Source organism: Mobula hypostoma, chromosome 6 (genome assembly GCF_963921235.1).
Source record: "Mobula hypostoma chromosome 6, sMobHyp1.1, whole genome shotgun sequence".
In the NCBI taxonomy this organism is placed as follows: Eukaryota; Metazoa; Chordata; class Chondrichthyes; order Myliobatiformes; family Myliobatidae; genus Mobula; species Mobula hypostoma.
Window position 1 is genome coordinate 137,733,965 of NC_086102.1, and position 25,051 is coordinate 137,759,015.

At 42.0% G+C, this 25,051-nt stretch overlaps 1 protein-coding gene across 2 annotated transcripts in view; it reads left to right on the forward strand.

Annotated features, from left to right (window-relative positions):
- Positions 1-25,051, forward strand: part of vps8 (VPS8 subunit of CORVET complex) — a 682,661-nt gene that overhangs the window by 242,847 nt on the left and 414,763 nt on the right. The window lies entirely within an intron of this gene.

A 25,051-nucleotide genomic window follows, 5' to 3' on the forward strand; every position in this document is an offset into this window, starting at 1 on the left:
CTACATTTTAACACCTGTTCAGCATAATTTTGTCATTGACAGAATCAAAGTTGCTGAGTCTGTATGTCTCTATTTGATGTTTATTCATTGTAATTAAAAAAAAAACGAAAACCTGCTGGAACTGCATCTATAGAGAAAGGAACAAAGTGAACTTGATAGAAAAGAAAATACTCATTGCTCATAAAGATGTGGCATCCTCTGGTGTGATCTTCCTTCAATCTAGTAATGTTTTTTTTCCCTGAGCATCAGTTCAAATGAGTTTGTGGTGTACTTTAACGGTGATGTTAGTCATAGGGTTAAGTACTGAATTGCATTACAGAATTCTGACAGGCAGAAAAAAAAAGGAAAGTTTTATAGACTGCAAAATTAAGATTGAAGTGTGTACAAGGTAGAGTCTAAATCATCCTAAATGTTACAAATTATAAAGGTTTTTTTTTAAATGTGAATTTGGGTCATTTACACAGCTCACTTCCACGAAACTAATTCTGAGGGACAAGTAACAATTAATCATGGATTAAAACAGAATTAAAATTCACTTGTACTTTGTGGAACTAATTGCAACGTACTCTTGAGTATCATACAACAGTCCTGACAAAGGGTCTCGGCCCAAAACATCGACTGTACCTCTTCCTAGAGATGCTGCCTGGCCTGCTGTGTTCACCAGCAACTTTGCGGTGTGTTGCAATAATTGTTAATAGCAAGGTTTCATCAAAAAGCTTAGTTATTGGATCATTGGTCGAGCCACGAACCAAGATTGCAGCTTAACGTGGAGGCTCTGTATGAGCTTGCACTAAACAACTTTAAAACCCTAAGTTACCAATACCAGCTGAATTCGGACTATGTCAAAAATGACTACAATCAAGGACTGTGATATTTTCACCCGAAGACGTGGCTCCCAAAAACTGAAAATCAACACTCCATTGACAGAGCAAGACGAGGAAGCTACTAGTAACATGGCAGTGCTAGCTGAACTAAAATTACTTCGCTCTGAGTTTGGAGGATTTGAATCCAAACTGGACAGTATAGATGACCGCCTGGGTAAGATGACCAGCTCTGTTGCTGCCTTGGAAAACAATATGTCAGAGGTGAAGCGAAATGTTGCTTCTAATACCACACGGATTGTAGAGACTGAAAACCGAATAATGGCAGCAGAGGAGCACATGGAAAAGAACAAGGTTGAACTAACCAACGCCATGAAACGAATCGCCTACCTGGAATCCAAGACTGAAGACCTGGAGAATCGGAGTAGAAGGAAAAGCTTGCAGTTGTTCGGCCCCCGGGAGGGTGCTGAAGGAAACCAGCCACTGTTGGAATTCACGCAGAACATGCTACCGCACTGGCTGGAGCTGGACACCGACAGATCCTTCATTCTAGAAAGAGTTCACTGAACTCTAGCACCACCGAAACCAAACCAGAACAGAGCGGTTCTCATTCGGTTTCTGAAATTTCAAGATCAGGAGTTTGTTTTCCGCTCCACTAAACAGCGTAATATTACATATGAGGGAAACAAACTTTACGTCACTCAGGACCTCTGAGCTGAGACCATGTGACAGCAAAATGAGTTTAACATGGTCAGAAGAGTGTTCGTCGAATAAGGAACTTTCCGCAGATTTCAACATAATCCATGCAAGATGAGAGTCCTCCACAATGGGAAAATACACCTGTTTTCATCACCAAACGAGGTGGAAGATTTCCATCGATGACACACCTGAAGAGTCTGATTAAGGCAGTGGTGAGATTTGTTTACTTCCATACCCATGAGAATCAGCTGATACTGATTCAGCACACATGCAGAACTCGTTGACTTTATTAACTTTGCCTCCAACTCTCACCCTGCCCTCAAGTTTACGTGGTCCATTTCCGACACCTCCCTCCCCTTTCTAGATCTTTCTGTCTCTGGAGACAGCTTATCCACTGATGTCTACTATAAGCCTACTGACTCTCACAGCTATCTGGACTATTCCTCTTCTCACCCTGTCTCTTGCAAAAACGCCATCCCCTTCTCGCAATTCCTCCGTCTCCGCCGCATCTGCTCTCAGGATGAGGCTTTTCATTCTAGGACGAGGGAGATGTCTTCATTTTTTAAAGAAAGGGGCTTCCCTTCCTCCACTATCAACTCTGCTCTTAAACGCATCTCCCCCATTTCACGTACATCTGCTCTCACTCCATCCTCCCGCCACCCCACTAGGAATAGGGTTCCCCTGGTCCTCACCTACCACCCCACCAGCCTCCGGGTCCAACATATTATTCTCCGTAACTTCCGCCACTTCCAACGGGATCCCACCACTAAGCACATCTTTCCCTCCCCCCCCTCTCTGCATTCCGCAGGGATCGCTCCCTACACAACTCCCTTGTCCATTCGTCCCCCCCCATCCCTCCCCACTGATCTCCCTCCTGGCACTTATCCGTGTAAGCGGAACAAGTGCTACACATGCCCTTACACTTCCTCCCTTACCACCATTCAGGGCCCCAAACAGTCCTTCCAGGTGAGGCATCACTTCACCTGTGAGTCGACTGGGGTGATATACTGCGTCCGGTGCTCCCGATGTGGCCTTTTATATATTGGTGAGACCCGACGCAGACTGGGAGACCGCTTTGCTGAACATCTACGCTCTGTCCGCCAGAGAAAGCAGGATCTCCCAGTGGCCACACATTTTAATTCCACATCCCATTCCCATTCTGACATGTCTATCCACGGCCTCCTCTACTGTAAAGATGAAGCCACACTCAGGTTGGAGGAACAACACCTTATATTCCGTCTGGGTAGCCTCCAACCTGATGGCATGAACATCGACTTCTCTAACTTCCGCTAAGGCCCCACCTCCCCCTCGTACCCCATCTGTTACTCATTTTTATACACACATTCTTTCTCTCACTCTCCTTTTTCTCCCTCTGTCCCTCTGAATATACCTCTTGCCCATCCTCTGGGTCACCCCCCCCCTTGTCTTTCTTCCCGGACCTCCTGTCCCATGATCCTCTCGTATCCCCTTTTGCCTATCACCTGTCCAGCTCTCGGCTCTATCCCTCCCCCTCCTGTCTTCTCCTATCATTTTGCATCTCCCCCTCCCCCTCCAGCTTTCAAATCCCTTACTCACTCTTCCTTCAGTTAGCCCTGACGAAGGGTCTCGGCCTGAAATGTCGACTGCACCTCTTCCTAGAGATGCTGCCTGGCCTGCTGCGTTCACCAGCAACTTTGATGTATGTTGCTTGAATTTCCAGCATCTGCAGAATTCTTGTTGTTAGCTTTATTATTTTGCTTGTTTTCATTTATAACATTTTTGTTTGTTGAACCTTAATTCCATTGAAATGGAACTCCATGGACCTGAATAAACATTTATAATAGGCAGTACTGGCATACAGTTCAGTGGCTACTTTGATTTTATTTTTATGCTAAGTAGGTTGAGTATATGATGTTCAAGATATAATAAGGTGCATGGTTGATGGACACCACTAGTTGCCTATGGAGTTAGGTTCGTATAATTTAGCTGCTCCTCCATAGAGTGGATCAGCACAAGCTCTATAGTTTTTTGTTTTGAGTAAGGGAAGGGGAATTCAAGAGTTCAAATGTCTATATGTGTAAATGTATGTGTTTTTTGTTTTTCTTTATGTATGTCGTGCACCCAACACAACAGTAATATATCTTACTTCTTTTCCTGGTATAATTGACATGTAGTATACATGGAACAAACCAGCACTCAGAATATCTTTAATATAAAAGTCACAAGCTGGAATGTTAGGGGACTAAAGAAGTTAACGAAATTGAAACAGGTTTATAAATAGGATCAAAAGGCTTAAGTCCAAAATAATTTTTCTTCAAGAAACCCATCTGACAGTCTCAGATATTAAATTGGTACGGAATAGATGGCCTGGCCAAGTAATATATGCAACATACAACAACTATGCCAGAGGTATACTTATTCTTATTCATAGAACGATACCATTTCAAACTATGAAAACAATCCAAGGCTCAGCCAGAAGGTATGTTATTACGCAAGGTAATATCCTGTCTTTCACATTAAACCTAGTCAGCATATATGGCACAAATGAAGATAATCCTAAATTTTTTGAAGATTTTTTTCCTTACTGTGTCCAGTTTACTAGGCTTTTATATCATTGGAGGGGACTTTAATTGCAGTTTAAACCCAGCTCTACAGCTCTGCAGGCTGTGATAACTATAAGGTACAAACTAGAAAATTACTAAAACAAATCATTGTGGATATAAATTTGATTGAGGTATGGAGAGAACAATCCCTGGCAGAATAGTCATAGTGATACTTTACTGATCCCGGGGGAAATTGGTTTTCGTTACAGTTGCACCATAAATAATAGTAATAGAACCATAAATAGTTAAATAGTAATATGTAAATTATGCCAGTAAATTATGAAATAAATCCAGGACCAGCCTATTGGCTCAGAGTGTCTGACCCTCCAAGGGAGAAGTTGTAAAGTTTGATGGCCGCAGGCAGGAATGACTTCCTCTGACACTCTGTGTTGCATCTCGGTGGAATGAGTCTCTGGCTGAATGTACTCCTGTGCCCACCCAGTACATTATGTAGTGGATGGGAGACATTGACCAAGATGGCATGCAACTTAGACAGCATCCTCTTTTCAGACCCCACCGTGAGAGAGTCCAGTTCCATCCCCACAACATCACTGGCCTTACGAATGAGTTTGTTGATTCTGTTGGTGTCTGCTACCCTCAGCCTGCTGCCCCAGCACACAACGGCAAACATGATAGCACTGGCCACCACTGACTCGTAGAACATCCTCAGCATCCTCCGGCAGATGGTAAAGGACCTCAGTCTCCTCAGGAAATAGAGATGGCTCTGTCCCTTCTTATAGACAGCCTCAGTGTTCTTTGACCAGTCCAGTTTATTGTCAATTCGTATCCCCAGGTATTTGTAATCCTCCACCATGTCCACACTGACCCCCTGGATGGAAACAGGGGTCGCTGGTACCTTAGCTCTCCTCAGGTCTACCACCAGCTCCTTAATCTTTTTCACATTAAGCTGCAGATAATTCTGCTCACACCATGTGACAAAGTTTTCTACCATAGCCCTGTACTCAGCCTCATCTCCCTTGCTGATACTCTTAGAATAGAATACTCTTGTCATTCAAGTACATGTAAATCTCGTTATCGTATTGATTATTTTCTTGTCTCGAAAGCTGTTATCAAAGATTAAAAGTTGCTGGTATGATATCATGGTAATAAGTGACCACGCTGCTATTTCATTAAATGTTCATATAGAGAAATTTATTCAGTCCCCCTAACTGGCGATTTCAGGTGAGATGTCTTCAAAACCCAGACTTTGTTAAATTTGTGGGACATAAAATAGATAGTTATTTTGAGTTAAATACAGATCAAACTAGTGCCAGCATGAGATGGGAGACGTTGAAGTTATATATTACAGGAGAAATCATTAGTTATGCAAGCTCCAAGGTCAAACAACAAAAAATAGAGATGGAAACTTTGGAAAAACAAATTAAATCTTTAGAGAGAAGTAAATGAAAGATATGATCCAACAAAACAAAGAGATCTGCTACTTTTGAGAGCCAAATATAACAAATTATCTGCTGATAAAGCTGCAAATAGTTTAATGTGCCTGAAGCAATCTTATTACAATCAAGGAGAAAAAGCTGGGAAACTCTTGGCATGGAGAATTAAAAAGATACAATAGACAATAGGTGCAGAAGTGGACCATTCGGTCCTTCGAGCCTGCACCGCCATTCTGAGATCATGGCTGATCATCTACTATCAATACCGGGTTCCTGCCTTGTCCCCATAACCCTTGATTCCCCTATCCATAAGATACCTATCTAGCTCCTTCTTGAAAGCATCCAGAGAATTGGCCTCCACTGCTTTCTGAGGCAGCACGTTCCACACCTCCACAACTCTCTGGGAGAAGAAGTTCCTCCTCAACTCTGTCCTAAATGACCTACCCCTTATTCTTAAACCATGTCTTCTGGTATTGGACTCTCCCAGCATCTGGAACATATTTCCTGCCTCTATCTTGTCCAATCCCTTAATAATCTTATATGTCTCAATCAGATCCCCCCTCAATCTCCTTAATTCCAGCTCGTACAAGCCCAGTCTCTCTAACCTCTCTGCGTAAGACAGTCCGGACATCCCAGGAATTAACCTAGTGAACCCACGCTGCACCTCCTCCATAGCCAGGATGTCCTTCCTTAACCCTGGAGACCAAAACTGCACACAATACTCCAGGTGTGGTCTCACCAGGGTCCTGTACAAATGCAAAAGGATTTCCTTGCTCTTGTACTCAATTCCCTTTGTAATAAAGGCCAACATTCCATTAGCCTTCTTCATTGCCTGCTGCACTTGCTCATTCACTTTCAGAGACTGATGAACACGTACTCCTAGATCTCTTTGTATTTCTCCCTTACCTAACTCCACACCATTCAGATAATAATCTGCCTTCCTGTTCTTGCTCCCAAAGTGAATAACCTCACACTTATTCACATTAAACGCCATCTGCCAAGTTTCTGCCCACTCACCCAGCCTATCCAAGTCACCTTGAATTCTCCTAACATCCTCATCACATGTCACACTGCCACCCAGTTTAGTATCATCAGCAAACTTGCTGATGTTATTCACAATGCCTTCCTCTAAATCATTGACGTAAATTGTAAACAGCTGTGGTCCCAATACCGAGCCCTGTGGCACCCCACTAGTCACCACCTACCATTCTGAGAAACACCCATTTACTGCTACCCTTTGCTTTCTATCTGCCTACCAGTTTTCTATCCATGTCAATATCCTCCCCCCAATGCCATGAGCTCTGATTTTACCCACCAATCTCCTATGTGGTACCTTATCGAATGCCTTCTGAAAGTCAAGGTACACCACATCCACTGGATCTCCCACGTCTATCTTCCTGGTTACATCCTCGAAAAACTCCAATAGATTAGTCAAGCATGATTTGCCCTTGGTAAATCCATGCTGGCTCGGCCCAATCCTATCACTGCTATCAAGATATACCGCTATTTCATCTTTAATGATGGACTCTAGCATCTTCCCCACTATTGATGTTAGGCTAACAGGGCGATAGTTCTCTGTTTTCTCCCTGATAGAGTCATCAGTCTGATAGAGCAATTAACAGTATAATAACCTCTTCAGGAAGCCTAACAGTAGATCCACTGGAAATTAATAACAGTTTTAGAGAATTTTATGAACATTTATATAGATCAGAATGCCCCCAAGCCTTCAGAAGAACGGGACACATTTCTTGATCAGTTTCAATTCCAGACACTGACAGAAGATGCAAAAAAGGAGTTAGATAGAGGTTTAACAATTGAAGAGATATCACAGGCTGTCCAAAATATTAACAGTGGTAAAGCGCCAGGGCCTGATGACCTACCAATTGAACTCTACAAAACATTTCAAGAAAAATTACTAGTCCCACTCTTAAATATGTATGGCGGAATGGAACTTATCCCACCCTCTTTAAGGCCAGCAATGATAGCACTGATCTTGAAACCAGGCAAACCTCCTACAGAATGTTCCTCATTTAGACCAGTAAGTCTAATTGGATCAGACACAAAGATACTTTGTAAAGCCTTAGCAAGAAGATTAGATCCTTATATCCCACATCTAGTTCATAATGATCAGAATGATTTTGTGCAAAAACGCCAAGGATTCCATAATATTAGAAGAGTTCTTAACATAATTCATGAAAAATTTGACGCTAAAGATACAGCAATAATATCACTAGATGCTCGGCAGGCCTTCGATAGAATAGAATGACCATATTTATTTCATGTATTGCATAGATTTGGATTTGGAAAGAACTTCTTTAAATGGATTCAGATTTTATATACAAATCCAATAGGCAGTGTCTTAACAAATAGTATAGTTTCTAAACCAACACACATCAAAGTTGCTGGTGAACGCAGCAGGCCAGGCAGCATCTCTAGGAAGAGGTACAATTGACATTTCGGGCCAAGACCCTTTGTCAGGACTAACTGTTACTAGCTCTTCCTTCAGTTAGTCCTGACGAAGGGTCTCGGCCCAAAACGTCGACTGTACCTCTTCCTAGAGATGCTGCCTGGCCTGCTGCGTTCACCAGCAACTTTGATGTGTGTTGCTTGAATTTCCAGCATCTGCAGAACTCCTCGTGTTTAGTTTCTAAACCAGTCATCTTGGAGCGATCTACCTGCCAGGGATGTCCTTTGTCACCGATGTTGTTTATACTGGCCATAGAACCCCTGGCTATGGCAATAAGAACGCAGACAGGCCTGTCAGGCATCCAGCTAGGAGAACGGGAACATAGAATATCCTTATATGCTGATGACGTGTTTCTTTTTTTTTTAACAATTTTATCCGTCAGTATTCCAAACTTAATGCAACAGATTGAATTATTTCGGCAGTTCTCTGGTTATAACATTAACAACTCAAAATCATCAATACTATTTTTGAACAAAGAAGAAAGATTGAAACCAGTCATAGAATCCCATTTATAAATGCAAAGGAAGGATTTACCCACCTTGGTGTCAAAATTACCCCTGAAATTAAAACGATCGGCCCAACAAACTATGACCTACTAGTGGGCGAAGTGAAGGAGACGTTGGATCGATGGATAACAATGCCTACATCAGTCTTAGGCTGCTATACCTGCCTTATGAAAGGGGAGGGCTACGGCTCCCGAACCTGAAATGGTATTATTGGTCTGCTTAATTCCTTTCTCAATGTTTTATTTCTCAATGGAGGCCCTTCCAGCCTGGGTGAATATTGAACGGGCATCAGTACCGAACCTCCCATTAAAGCTCTATCTATACTCTGCAGACCCCAGAAATCTGAAAAGAACAACCGAGAACCCTTTCCTCAAAAATACTATTGACATCTGGTATAAAGCACATCAGCATATTAAAGATACTCCTTCCATTTCTTGCTTCTCCTCAATATGGGGCAATACGTAGTTCAGGGCAGGAAGAGCAGATGGTGGTTTGAGAATCTGAGCAGACAAAGGTGTGCAGAAAATAGAGGACCTTTATATGAATGGTAATCTTATTACATTTGATCAATTGTGTCAGACATACCATACTCCTAAAAAAAACACTTTTTAAAATATTTACAATGAAACATTACATACTATCAAAATAAAAGCATTTAATATCCGAATCACCACTATCACATCTTGAAAATCTCACACTTCTAAACCTAAAGGGGAGGGGTCAGATTTCTTTATTCTATACAGCTTTGATGTCATATTAGGTTAGATTAGATTAGATTCAACTTTATTGTCATTGTGCCGAGTACAGGTACAAAGCCAATGAAATGCATTTAGCATCCTACCAGAAATGCAAAGAATAGTGTTATTTACAAAATAACTGCGAATAAAAAAAGTGCTATAGCACACAAATATAAAAGTACTGAGACAGTACAGTACGGATACAATACTGCTTAGCGCTGTGATGTGAGGTTCGGCAGTGTCACAACCTCAGGGAAGAAGCTCTTCCTGTGCCTGCTGGTGCGGGACAGGAGGCTCCTGTAGCGCCTACCGGATGGGAGGAGAGTAAAAAGTCCATGGTTAGGGTGAGATGCATCCCTGATAATGCTTTTCGCCCTGCCCAGGCAGTGTTTATGGTAGATGTTCTCAGTGGTGGGCAATTGGGTGCTGATAATTTGCTGGGCAGTTTTCACCACGTGCTGGAGTGCTTTGCGGTCTGATACGGGACAATTGATAAGGAGTCCACCATTGACAGGCTAGAGGCATGGAGACTGGATGTTCAAGAGGACATACAAGAAACTGAGTGGGAAATGGCATGCTTAAAAGCTCAAAAACAATCAATTAACGCAAGAATGAAGCTATTACAATACAAATAGTTAATGAGAACTTATATTACCCCAGTCAAACTGAACCGTTGGTCCCCTGACATCCCAGATACTTGTGTTAAATGTTTAGAAGAAAAAGGTACTGTGTTTCACTGTGTATGGGACTGTCCAAAATTTAAAAAATACTGGAAAACAGTTGTTCAGACTATATCTGAGATAGTTGGAGTAAAGGTGCCTCACCAAGCAAAAATGGTGTAATAGGTATATATCCAAAGAACTTTACTGTTAGTTCAAAACAGTCAATTTTAATTGACTTTGGACTCCTGCAGGCCAGGAGGATGATAGCTTTATCTTGAAGAAAAATGGATGTAGATTTGATACATGTATGCGTGAAGGAGATGGCATCTTGTATTGTATCGGAGAGACTGATTTACATAACCAGAGGAAGGGCAGGAGAATTTGAAAATGTGTGGAAACCTTTACTGGAGTTTCTTGGACGTCAAGGTACACAGTCATTTTGAAATAGCTGTGTGTTGTTGAGTGCTTCAACTTTTTTTCCTGATGTGTTTTTATTTTATTTCTTTGTTAAATATGTGAAGTATGTGAAATGTTATATTTCTTTTCCTTTGATGATTGTGAAAAACATGAGGACATGGTTCACTATTTAGTTTAATTATTATTATTGTTTATTTGTATATGTGAAATATATGTAAAATTCAATTAAAATATTGTAAAAAAGAAGCTTAGTTATTTCTGTTGATTACTCCAAACAAAACTTTTGAGTAGGGGATGACACACAGCAACATCTGGAGCTGCTGTAAATTGCTTACCTCCACGACAGGTCTAGAGCAGGTGCATTTTAGTGTGTAGGTGACAGCAAAGTGTGCGCTAAGCTGTTGTTTATCCAGTATCCGTCGTGTCAACACCATCATCCTCCCACTACTAATCACCAAGCTTAAAGACCTGTACCTCTGTAGTTCCATCTACAGCTGGATCTTTGATTTCCTTATGGAGAGACAACAATCAGTGTGGATTGGTAGTAACATCACCTCCTTGCTGACGATCAACACAGGTGCACTCAAGGATATGTGCTCAGCCCACTGCTCTTTCTCCTTCTTTCCCTCGTCCTTGCGTCTCCCCCCCTCTCCCCCTCCCCCTCCCTCCCCTCTCCCCTCCCCCCATCCCCCTCCCCCTCCCCCCTCACTCACTCTTCATTCCCCTCCCTCTCCCGCCTCCCACTCTCTCTTTCTCTCTCTCTTCCTCTTTCTCACCCCCTCCCTTTGGTAGTCATTTTAAGAGATTTTGTATGCCACCTTACAACTATAGAAATTTCTGAGAGCATTCTGACTGGCTGCATCACAGCCTGGTGTGGAGGCTCTGATGCACAGGATTACAAGAGGCCAGCTCCATTTTGACACAGGACTCCCTACCATTGAGACCTTCAAGATCTGGTGCCTCAATAAAATGGCATCCATCACTTAAGACCCTCATCATCCAGGACATGCCCTCTTCTTGTTGTTGCCATTTGGGAGGAGGAAAAGGAATCTGAAGCTCCCCACGTAACTATTCGCACTCAGTTATTTTTCCTCTGCCATCAGATTTCTGAATGATCCAGGAACTCAGTGAATACTGCTTCATTATTGCTTATTTTTCCCCTTTTATTTGTAACCTAATTTTATTTCTTTGCACTGTATTGCTGCTACAAAAGAAAAAAAGTCATGCAACTTAAGAAGGAGTAGGCCAATTTATTTCTTGTACTGCTTCACGTTTCACACTGTCACGGCTAATTGGTGTTTTTTTTCTACTGACTCATTACCCTTTGTAGGAGACATGCATCTATTTTTTCAGTCTACAGGAGCCATGTATCTATTTTATGGTGCGTTTATTATGTTAATCCAAGGTTTCTCAACCATGGTTCAGGAAAGGTCCCTCACTTGGGGTTCTGTGAGGGACCGTGATAAAAAAAACATTGTTTTTTGAACAATGTGCGATGCTATCACTCGCAGTGGTGGGCAGTGACTGAGCAGACTCGTTACAAGTCTCTCAGCCGAGTGTGGCAGCGCGCAATAGGACCGTGTTTATTTGGTTGAGTCCATTCTCAAGTTTTTGATGTGAGATAGGAGAGACCATTGATAATTGGTGAGCACTGTATTGCACGGAGAGTTGGATGGTAGGCTGAAGATTGGTGAGCGCTCTGTTGCACAGAGGGGAGGACAGTAGGCTGTTGAAAAGTGTGAAGTGCATTTTCTGAGCATTGAATGGACTCACCCAGTTTTATATTTTGTTATCCCCTGTGATTTACAGACATGTCTGATGGTTCAATGTGGCGATTTTTGAATTACAATCTTCTGAGTTATTTCACTGTGCTAGTGCAACTACAGACACCAAAAAGTCCATCTTCACAATGAAAGCTGCTTATCAATGGATTTTACGTGGACTGGTGATCCAAGTTGTCCTATTCCATTGTACCTAATCTATGGCAAACAACTTACAAATGCAGCAATGGCTCCAGCAAAATTGAAAAGACACTGAACTACAAATCATAACCATATGACACATAATGCTGATAATTTTAAACAGCTATTGGAATCTCAAAACAGAGTAAAGATTTAGTTAATAAAATCACAGTCAGTCAAAGGGTCCAGGGAGCAAATTATTTTGTAGCAGAAATTATTACCCAGCAAAGGAAAAGTCATACAGTTGGTGAGAACCTAATAATGCCAGCATGTAAAGTTATAGTGGGTAGAATGCTTGGACAAGATGCAGTACAAAAAAATTGAAAAGGTTTCATGCTCAATGATGATGGCTAGTTCTTCATTTGTGTAAATCAAGAGAGATGAAGAGTCCTCAGGAGTGATGGCATGATAGAGAGACCAATTCTGGATCTGTGGACTCTGAAGCAGTAGGGACATGGGAACAGCTGGGATGCAGGCACTCAGGTGGTAGAATCCTTCCTGCATCTCCTCTTCTCTACAACCGTCACTCTTCTGGATTCCTGAAAATTCTTGGCTGCACCATGGATCAGTGTTCTCCAGCAGTCTCTGTCACAAGCCAGCTGCTGCCACTCATTGACCTTGATACTTATGTGAGCGAGTTGCTGCTCAGTTGGAAATTGTACCTTTTACGTGGGACACCACAATCTCTCTTGCCCTGAGAGATTTATCTGTAGAGTACTGCTTTTGGTAACCTGGAGTTGTCCATGCGAGACACTTGGCCAGAATAGCGGAGCTGCTTGAGCAATAAAGTAGCCTCAATGCTTGGAAGTTGAGCCTTCGCTAGGACCTCTTTATTGAAGACACGATCCTGCCAACTCATACTCTTGATGGAGCGGAGGCAGCACTGATGGAAGCGCTCGATGAACCGGATTTGCTTGAGATACAAGACCCAGGCTTCAGAGCTGTAGAGCAGTGTTGTGACAACAGCAGCCCTGTACACCTGGATTTTTTTAGACAGATGCAGCTGGTAGTTCCTGCATGCACGTTTCTGGAGGTGCGTGAACGCACTGCTGGCTTTGGCAAGTGGATTATCAAGTTTCCTTACTACCGTAGTAAACCTGGAGATGACACTGCCCAGAATAGTGAACTGCTCAACTGTGCTGAGATGGTGGTTGTCAGTGGTGATATGAGATGGGTTAAAAATGCCACGGGGGGTGGGGTGGGGGGGGCTTCTGATGGAGGATCATTGTTTTCTTCAGACAGACCATTAATTTGAAAGTCCTTGCAGCCTTGGTGAACTGTGACTGCAACCTGCAGCATATCCTGTGTGTGTGTGTGTGTGTGTGTGTGTGAGAGAGAGAGAGAGAGAGAAAAGGTCCACATAAAGTAGCTCAAGAATGGGCTCTTACATGGTTTTTGTTTGGGTTAGAAGGCGGCCACTCTCAAACAGTCCATAAGTCGACATAGTAATGACATATCACATGGTGGTGAAGAGGTTTTGTGTGATAAATTCCAAAACAACAGCTTCTCTATCCAGATTGATGAGTCAACAGATTTCACCAATAAATGTCATGTTGTAGCATTTGTAAGATTTGTAAATGATGGTGAAATTCAAGAAAACTTGTTCTGTTGCAAAGAGTTGCTGAAACAAGCAAAGGCCAAGATATATTTAATGTTTTGTCTTCATATCTGGAAATAAAAGGTCTGTCTTGGAGGAACTGCATTTGCATCTGACCTAATGGTGCTCTATCAATCAACACACATCAAAGTTGCTGGTGAACGCAGCAGGCCAGGCAGCATCTCTAGGAAGAGGTACAGTTGACGTTTTAGGCCGAGACCCTTCGTCAGGACTAACTGAAGGAAGAGTTAGTAAGAGATTTGAAAGTGGGAGGGGGAGGGGGAGATCCAAAATGATAGGAGAAGACAGGAGGGGGAAGGATGGAGCCAAGAGCTGGACAGGTGATTGGCAAAGGGGACACGAGAGGACCATGGGACAGGAGATCCGGGGAGAAAGACGGGGGGTGGGGACCCAGAGGATGGGCAAGGGGTATATTCAGAGGGACAGAGGGAGAAAAAGGAGAGTGAGAGAAAGAATGTGTGTATAAAAATAATTAACAGATGGGGTACGAGGGGGAGGTGGGGCATTAGCGGAAGTTAGAGAAGTCGATGTTCATGCCATCAGGTTGGAGGCTACCCAGACGGAATATAAGGTGTTGTTCCTCCGACCTGAGTGTGGCTTCAGCTTTACAGTAGAGGAGGCCGTGGATAGACATGTCAGAATGGGAATGGGATGTGGAATTAAAATGTGTGGCCACTGGGAGATCCTGCTTTCTCTGGTGGACAGAGCGTAGATGTTCAGCAAAACGGTCTCGCAGTCTGCGTCGGGTCTCGCCAATATATAGAAGGCCACATCGGAAGCACCGGACGCAGTATATCACCCCAGCCGACTCACAGGTGAAGTGTCGCCTCACCTGGAAGGACTGTTTGGGGCCCTGAATGGTGGTAAGGGAGGAAGTGTAAGGGCATGCGTAGCACTTGTTCCGCTTACAAGGATAAGTGCCAGGAGGGAGATCAGTGGGGAGGGATGGGGGGGACAAATAGACAAGGGAGTCACATAGGGAGCGATCCCTGCAGAAAGCAGGGGGGGTGGGAGGGAGGGAAAGATGTGCTTAGTGGTGGGATCCCGTTGGAAGTGGCGAAAGTTACAGAGAATAATATGTTGGACCCGGAGGCTGGTGAGGACCAGGGGAACCCTATTCCTAGTGGGGTGGCGGGAGGATGGAGTGAGAGCAGATGTTTGTGAAATGGGGGAGATGTGTTTGAGAGCAGAGTTGATAATAGAGGAAGGGAAGCCCCTTTCTTTAAAAAAGGAGGACATCTCCCTCGTCCTGGAATGAAAAGCCTCATCCTGAGAGCAGATGCGGTGGAGACGGAGGAATTGCGAAAAATGGGATGGCATTTTTGCAAGAGACAGGGTGAGAAGAGGAATAGTCCAGATAGCTGTGAGAGTCAGTAGGCTTATAGTAGACCTCAGTGGATAAGCTGTCTCCAGAGACCGAGACTGAGAGATCTAGAAAGGGGAGAGAGGTGTCAGAAATGGACCAGGTAAACTTGAGGGCAGGGTGAAAGTTGGAGGCAAAGGTAATGAAATCAACGAGCTCAGCATGCATGCAGGAAGCAGCGCCAATGCAGTCGTCGATGTAGCGAAGGAAAAGTGGGGGACAGATACCAGAATAGGCACGGAACATAGATTGTTCCACAAAGCCAACAAAAAGGCAGGCATAGCTAGGACCCATACGGGTGCTCATAGCTACACCTGTAGTTTGGAGGAAGTGGGAGGAGCCAAAGGAGAAATTATTAAGAGTAAGGACTAATTCCGCTAGACGGAGCAGAGTGGTGGTAGAGAGGAACTGATTAGGTCTGGAATCCAAAAAGAAGCGGAGAGCTTTGAGACCTTCCTGATGGGGGATGGAAGTATATAGGGACTGGACGTCCATGGTGAAAATAAAGCAGTGAGGGCCAGGGAACTTAAAATCATCGAAAAGTTTAAGAGCGTGAGAAGTGTCACGAACATAGGTCGGAAGGGATTGAACAAGAGGGGATAAAACCGTATTGAGGTATGCAGAAATGAGTTCGGTGGGGCAGGAGCAAGCTGAGACAATAGGTCTGCCAGGACAGGCAGGTTTGTGGATCTTGGGTAGGAGGTAGAAACGGGAAGTGCGAGGTGTGGGAACTATAAGGTTAGTAGCAGTGGGTGGGAGATCCCCTGAGCGGATAAAGTCGGTGATGGTGTGGGACACAATGGCCTAGTGCTCCTTAGTGGGGTCACAATCGAGGGGTAAATAAGAGGAGGTATCCGCGAGTTGTCGCTGTGCCTCGGCAAGGTAGAGGTCAGTACGCCAGACTACAACAGCACCCCCCTTATCGGCGGGTTTAATAATAAGGTTAGGATTAGTGTGGAGGGAGTGGAGAGCAGAGTGTTCGGAAGGAGTGAGGTTGGAATGGGAACAAGGTGCGGTGAAGTCGAGATGGTTGATGTCCTGTCGGCAGTTAGCGATAAAGAGATCCAGAGCAGGCAGAAGACCAAAGCGGGGTGTCTATGAAGAAGAGGAGGGTTGAAGATGAAAGAAGGGGTCATCGGTGGGGGTGGAAGAGTCCTTGCCGAAGAAGTAGGGACGGAGACGGTGAAAGAAGAGTTCCGCATTGTGGCGAACACGGAACTCACTGAGGTGTGGGCGAAGGGGGACAAAGGTGAGATCCTTACTGAGGACACTGCGTTCTGCCTCCGACAGTTGAAGGTCGGAGGGGATGGTAAAGACCCGGCACAGATGAGAGCTGGGATCAGAGGGGGGAGGCTGGGGGTGTCAATGGAGAGGGAAGGGTTGGGGTGAGAGGAAGTTGGAGCCTCTGAAGACCCAGGAGCTGACGATGCTCTATCAATGCTTGGTTCCATGAGAGGTTTCGTTTCTCTTGTAAAAAATAAAGAAAATAAACAATGATTAGTTCACTCGAGAATGTTTTCAAAAAAAACTGGTGTGCTCTTTGTCCAGGTTTTCACACAATCTCCTTTGACATACAGAAATCCGGTGGTTTAGCAGAGGAAGAATTCTCAACAGGTGTCTGAGTTGAAAGGTGAATTGCAGGAGTACTTTCAAGAGGATAGTAAGCCAGATTTTGCTGAGTGTTTTGAAGATGACGAATGGCTGCAGAAACTCACCTACTTGGCAGACATTTTTCATCATATGAACCAGTTGAATAAGTCTCTGCAAGGCCCTGGAGAAAATGTTTTGACTTCAAGTGACAAGATTCTTGGATTTAAAAGGAAACTGAATCTTTGAAAGTATGCTGCAAAAGGAAATCTTGAAATGTTTCCAATGCTGCTTGGGCTTGAGAGTGAGGAAGGGTCAGAAAGTCTTGAGTCTTATTGAAAACCACCTGGAAGAACTGCAGAACAAAATTGAACAGTAGTTTTCCTCCCTTTCAACAGAAGTGTATGACTGGGTGAGTGACCTTTTCTCTGAATCTTCTGCTTAGCCGAAGAACTTGACTTTGAAAGAAGAGGAAGAACTTTGTGAGATGCAGTCTGATCGTGCACTCAAGATGAGATTTATTGACCTGCCCCTGGACAAGTTCTGGATTTCTATGAAAGAAGAGTATCCTGCCATTCGTTGGAAAACAATGGACTTTTTGCTGCAGTTTTTAATTTCTTACATGTGTGAGAAAGCTTTTTCTTGTTTAACAGACAACAAGAGCAAGGATAGAAATCATCTAATTTTAGTTGAAGATCTCTACTCATCTTAAGTTCGACCTAGAACTGAGTATTTGTGCAGCAAAGAACAAGCACTGGTTTCACAAGCTAGGCCTATATCTGAGCCTGATCATTCACTTAGTAAGAAAATGTTTTTCAAAGTCTTGTATAAAATTGTGTCTTAAGCTATATTTTCATCCATATTGCTTTTGCTTATGGATTTTAATATCTATTATTTAGCATTGTCAATAAATGTTCATGTTCATAAATCAATTTCCAGCCTTTATTTAAATTGTATCTACCAAGCCTACCTTTAGAAAAATTGAAGCCCATTTTGGTTTATTTAACAGAAATTTATTATGTTTGCATTCTGAGTTTTTAAAATTTATGAAAGGGAAAGAAGGAAATTAATTTCAGGAAGGGGAGGCTAAACTTAACTACCTGTTTTTTTCAAGAAAGGTTGGCTAAAAATTCATTCTCTACTCAAAAGAGCATTGACAATTATTTTTGGATGATTATTATATCTACAACTTACTGACCACGCTAATGTAGCGTGATCAGTAGATATAATAATTTTTAGTCAGTGTTTCCCTGAGACTTGAAAATTATTTCAAGGTTTCCTCCAGGGCAAAAAGATTGAGAAAAGCTGTGTTAATCTGCCACGTGGGTTGGAGCATGGTAAAAAAGCAAATGAGTATAGTTACGTATTCACATTTAATTTAGTTAGTTGTTAGCCAGTGGGAGTGAGCCACAGCAAATTTTTTTTTGTTGACCACTTAAATTGTGCTAACTTCACTAATTGGGACATTAATTTAATTCACCTGCTAATTATGCTTAGTATTGCTTAGTTATATTGCTAATTAGAACATTTATTTATACTGATATGAATGCTAGGATCGCTATATTGCTGAATTGGTTTCATTAGTTTTTTTTTATCCCTGTAAGATCATTAGTCTTTGCTGGAATCATAATAAAGGATCAAATGTACTTTTTTCAATTTGGAAATTCATTTTTTGGAAGTGCATCATATTGTGTCAATTACCCTGGCTTAGTGTCTCAGTTGGTTTAGTTTGTTTGAAAGTAACCACTGCATTTTGTAAACAAAAAATAGTTCTACCAAATGAACACCTGTCATGGCAAAGGATTGTCTCAGACCATTGACGAAATTGGAGTCACATCTCCTTATAACAGGAGGAGCTTGCAGTAAGATTATCTGTGACTTTTTGTTGATTCATGCTATGCGTTTGTGGTTTGGACACGGTTTGGAATGGTCAGCACTGCCTGTCCGTTGGGGACCATTGCTCGGTTGTGCTGTGTTTGCTTATGGGTGCGTTATTTTGTCTCACTGAAGTGCTGAAATATTCTGGTTGCCGATGTCTGAATTGAAGGCTGTTTATTCAATCTGGTTTAAGCGCTGTGGATGCGCAGATGGTTTGTTTGTTGGCTTCTTTATTGAATTGAATATTGCTGGTGCTGCAGACAAACAATATTGCACAACTACAGACAATAATGTGAATGTATTGAAGCATGGAATTGGTGCCAACAACCCTGCAGTTGGGGCTTGCAAAAGAGAAATTAATGTTTAAGTTAAGGCTAATCCAATCAAAAATCTTTAAAATGTGTAAGAAACAAACGCAAATAAAATAAAGGTTTAATATGGTCAATTAGTGGTCTTATGAAAATTAAAGAAAACATTTTACAAGTGCAATCTCATCTTGAAGATGTGACTAACCTCTGCGAAGCTGTTGCTTAGCACTATCATGTGCTAATCTCAATACTTCACAAGGCTAAACAGGATAAGTAGCAAATGTTTTTCAAACATTGATGCTATTGCAGTACATTTACAAAGTATACAAAACAATGGTTGACCCAAACATGTTACATTGGAGGTTGTGTTGCTGGAACAAGTAAATATGTGCATCACCTTCCATCAAGCAATGTTTCTCAAATCCAAGGCATGTTTTGACTATGCGTAGAGAAGGTTTCTCACAGGATGATGTGAAACCGAATGACATTGTGTCTAATGTCAGCGTTTGAAGTTCTGTTGTAGGAAGAAAATATTCTGTATCTACTACTTCCTCTGCATGCATTAAAATGGAGGCTGATTTAGCTGCATAATTGCACATCAATGATTATTGAAGGACAAACATGCACTGGAAGAGCAAGAGCTGTTGCTCTTGGAACAGGAAAGGAAAAGGAAGGAATAGTTTAAGTTGGAGAAGTAAATTGTTGCACATATGGCCAAAGTTAATATGGTAAGGGCTTCGAGCGTGATGAGTGCTCAGAGGGCTCCAGCAGGACAATCCTGTGCTGTGAGTTCCTATATTGAAAAGGCACACAGGAAAACAGAAACACCCAATGTTAATGCTGATTTATTCATTGCTCAAGTGTCTGTAAAACCTGAACAAGACCCCCGAGAGGTAGTTCAGATTGCTTACTCTCAGTCTGCACTATTGCAGAACACTGAACCTAGGTCATATTCAAAGTGTTCATGAGGCCATTAATTTACAGCTTGGAAACACTCTTGTTTTAGATTATAGAGATCAAAATAGTACTATTGATATTATGAGGAAACAAAATGAAATAATAACCTTCTTTATACAACAACAATGCATTTGATCTTTGCCTAAAGAAGATAGAAATCTTTGATGGAGATCCATTGCTGTATCATGCATTCATAGAGGGCTTTTAAAAAGAGTGTTGAAAACAAGACTGATAGGTATAGTGTCAGCCTGTCTTTCCTCAAACAGTACACTAGGGAACTTGTCTGAAGTTGACAGTATGTTGACCCTAAGAAAGGATATCTTAAGGCTTTAATACCGGATCATTTTGGTAATGAACAGGAAATTGCCTTCATCTACATGCATAAGCTTCTTTCTTGGTTACCCATCAAATCTGAAGGCGTGAAAGCTCTTCAAGACCAGTCTTTTTCTTTGAAGCTGTTGCAGTGCCATGAAAGAAGTGCAGTACATGCGTGAGCTGGACATGCTTGCTAATATGTTGATTGTCATAAAGAATGGTGGTCTGTGAACTGCAAGAAAGGTACAACCGTAAGATTATTTTCACTGATATTGTTAATTTTATAGAAAGACAAGTAAAGATTGCTACACACCCGGTGTTTAGGAATGTACACAATGCTATATCTCCGTCAATAAGGTGTGAACAAAACTAAGTCACTATTTCATTTTGTGGGTAAAGAAGGCAGCTTTGCTACCACTGTGGCCACTGTGAGAAGTAAAGCTAAAACTGAAAATGGAGCTAATGGAAGGGAAATGGGCTCGTTAAGCAAAAGGGTTTGTTGGTTCTGCGAGGATGCACACACATTGGATTTGTGCCCTCAGCTGGAGAAAAGGACTCATAGTGAGAATATTGCCCTCCTTAAAGAAAATAGTGTCTGCTTTGGGCTGTTTCTGTTCAGGGCTTATCAGCAAGGATTGCAGGAAAGGTCTTTCCTTCAAAGTATGCAGTGGCAAGCATGTCAGCATACTTCATATTCACTCTAATGAAAAGGGTGCAGAATCAAAACAAACCATGAAATAACATGACATAGCAGAGAGTAATAATCTAATGACCTTACAGGGGCTGATGATCATGATGGTTAACTTTCCATTGTTCCAGTACAAATAAAGTCTTAAGAAGGTAACAAGACAGTGGTTGTTTATGCTTTCCTAGATGAAGGAAGTACAGCAGTGTTCTGCACTGTGGCCCTCATAAACAAGCTCAACCACACAGGTAAGAGGACATATATTCACTTAGGCACTATGGGTCAGGGGAAGGTCATGAGTAGCTGCATTGTTTCAGAATTGGAAGTGGCTGGCTTAGATGTGAAAACTATTGTGAACTACCAAACATCTACACAGAAGAAAAATGCCTGTCCACAAAGAGAACATTCCATGACAGAGGGATCTCCAGGGATGGTCTCACCTGAAGCTTGTCCATTTACCAGGGAAACATGATTCAGAAATTGAGCTCCCAATGAGAACAAATGTGCCTAAAGCATTGGAGCCATTGCATGTGATTCACAGTGTTAATGATGGACCCTATGCAATTAGAACAATATTGGGTTGGACTGTGAATGGACCACTGAAAGAAGACCATGGTAATGGAAGAGACTGTGCACAGCCAGAGCTAACAGTTAACAGGATGACAGTTTTGAGCCTGGATGAGTTTTGGCTGCAGCAGTTTAAAGCAGATTTCCCTGAATGCAGTCAGGATGAACAAAATGGTTTGCAAGAGAAGACCACTTGCAGAACTGTTGGAAGGTCACTACAAGATTATTTTACCTTTGAGAAAGGAGGTGGTTAACATGCTAAATAATGGGATGATTATTGAACAGTGTGCTCTAAATCAAAGGAAGAGGTTTAAGAAGCATTTGTCATTTTACACTGACAAATTTCATGAAAGATCTGATCTCCAAAGGTTATGCAGAATGAATGCCAGCATAGGATCTGGAACACAATGATGAGCAAGTCTTGTATATGCCACATCATGGTGTTTATCTCCCCAGAAATGCAAAATGTTGTGTTTGGTGGTGGAGTGAATTTTCTTAATGTTCAGCTTTTACAAGGACCAGATCTTACTAGCTCATTAATTGGAGTGATAACTTGATTCAGAAAAGAACCAGAGGTGATCATGGCAGATATTGAATCAATGTTAAAGTACCAGCGAAAGATACAGATCTGCTGAGGTTTCTCTGGTGGCCTGTTAATGACCTCCGCCAAGATATGGTGGAATAGAACGGTGGTACTTCATTACTGAGCTGTTCCAATTTCACTTTCAGTAAATGGTAATGTCCAGAAGAAAATGAAGAGCAGTTCAGCTATGAGGTAGTAGATAAGGTTTTGCATTGCTTCTATGTTGGTGACTGCCTTGTGTCAGTGTCCTCTGAGGAAGAAGTGGTGGCGTCTCCCTATCATGACCTTGTATCCATTTGTACAAAAGGCAGTTTTCCACTCACAAAGTGGATAAGCAACAGACATAGTGTACTAACTGTGATACCAGAAGGGCAAAAAGCGAAAGACATGAAGGATTTGGATTTGGGTGTCCAATGGTGCATTCTGTCTGATACTTTCAAGTTGAAGATTGCAATCCAAGATAGACCATTCGCTAGATGGGGGATCCTCTCCATAGTTCAGGAGTCTTGAGTCCGGTGATGCTATCTGCTAAGATGATCTCTGTAGAAAGGGTTTGGCTGGGATGACACTATAGTAACATCAGTTGCTCATGAAGTGAATAAGCTAGCTGGAAGAACTCTGCCAGTTGGAAGACTTCCAGGTTGTTAGATGTTTGTAATCCCTTGATTTTGGAAAAGTGACTGCTGCACAGTTATACCACTTTACAGATGCAAATGAAAATGGCAATGGAGCCATGAACTACCGATTGTTGCAAAACATGTGCTATCAGGTGCACCATGATTTATCATGGGAAAATCTAGGGTAGCTCCATTGAAGCCAGTTTCCATCCCTCAGATGGAGCTGACCACTGCTACTATGACAAGCCGTATGGACACATTGTGGAGGAAGGAGTTGCACATGCAGCTTCAGGACTCAGTGTTGTAGATTGGTAGTACTTCTGTGCTGAAGTGAGTAAAGAATGAAACTTACAGATTCCAAACCTTAGCTGCAAACAGTTTCAGAAATTCTTAAGGTCTCACAATGAAGGTATGTAAACACTTCAAGCAAACAGGCACATGGGTTGAAGGTGAATGCATTCCTGGAGAATGAGACATGGGTGTCAGGGCCTTAGTATCTTCAGCCTGAATGGCCTGAGAATCCCGATTGTTCTGGAGAACTTCTGCTAAATGATCTAGAAATCAAGAGGAGTGCTACAATGAATGTCACATGAGTTAAAGAGGACATGGTAACACATATGATCTATCACCTCGCCTTGGTCCTGTCTGAAGAAGACAATGATCTGCAATCTTAGATTTAAGAATCTGCTCTTGTTTCTTAGTCGGAAGCAATTGAACATGGCTCTTGCTCAGTCTGACTTGGATGAAGAAACACAAAGATATAGTTTGGAGAGAGAGATTGAGTAGGGCAAAGATCAGATCAGCCGTGATTGTCTCTCAGAGGAGGAGCTCAAAAAGGCTGAAGTGGAGAACATTGGGTTTAGCCGAAGAAAGAGATTTCTAGATGAATTATTAAGTTTACAAAGGGGAGAAAGTGTGAAAACGAACATCCATATTTTGAAACTTAATCCAGTACTTGAAGATGGAATATTGAAAGTTGGTAAACAGCTTTGGAGGGCAGCCAGACCTGAAGAGTTTAAACATCCTGTTATACTGGCAAAGGATCTTCATATCTCAGAACTCATTTTGAGGCATGTACATCAAGAGCTGGGACATGGTGGCTGTAACCAAGTGTTATCCAGGTTGCGCCAAAAATACTGGATTCCCATTGCTAGTACAGCTATAAGAAGAATCCTGTCTAAATGTGCTGTTTGTCAAGGGTTGCACACAGCACCAGAATTCCAGCACATGCTAGATCTGTCACTGGACAGGGTCTCTCCAGATGAACCTCCGTTTACACTTTCGATCTTTTGAAGTGAAGAGCGAAGGGTTCACAAACATTTTCTTGCAACCTGTATCCATATTTTTTCCAGTAAACAACTTTGTTGGCCACAGAATGCTTTAGATCCATTTTTTATTCCTTATCTTCATTAAACTTTTATATTTGTATTCAATTAAATCTATTAATTATTTTTGTTTAATTTATGTGATTTGGACACCAATGTCAAGGCTAGTATTTATTGTCCATCATTAGCTGTCCTAGACAAAGTTATAGTAAACAACAGAGTTCTTCTTGATAGTGTGAATGTACTTCCACAGTAATTTATGTAAGGGTCCCTGGCCTCAGATACAATGACCATGAATTACATTACCATTTCAAAAATCAGAGTAGTGAGAGTACAATTTTTATGTTGCACTACATAACATAAAGTTTACCATTATCAAAGTGCAAAGTCCTAAAGTCTGAGGTCAGCTTGTAACTTCTGAATACAAACAGTGATGGAGGCTACATTCCTTTGATCTAGTCTGAAGCAAAAAATGAAATTTCTTAATACTGCAATGCGTACTCTTTTGAAGTACCTCTCTTTATTGATTGCATGCTTAACACTAGTGTCATGTAGTGTACTTGCTGAAAATCAGTTAATTATAAAATGGCTTGAAGCAATATGTGTGCAAGTCTGATTGCTCAATATTGTTTATTTCTTACTTTGGCCAGCATGATTGGACTTATATAGCTGTAAGCTATACTTGTAAAACTGATAAACCTTCACGCGGCACCTTGAATAAATAATGAACTGATGTTTGCAAATGAGACAAAATACTGTTTTGTTAGTTCTTTTGTATAATTATTCTTACATTGGAAGACAAGATATTGGGATGTGAGTAAAATATTTTTCTTTCCTCCTCAACACTTTTTTACTCTTAATTCTTTTTTCTTACTCTTTCAGTAAGATGGTGGTACACTTGGCTTTTACAGGGTCAACCAGAGGTGTTATTGTCTTTTTTTAAATGTACTTTTTTATGATCACAAGACCCTGCTGGACATTAAGAACTACCCCTCAGTGTTT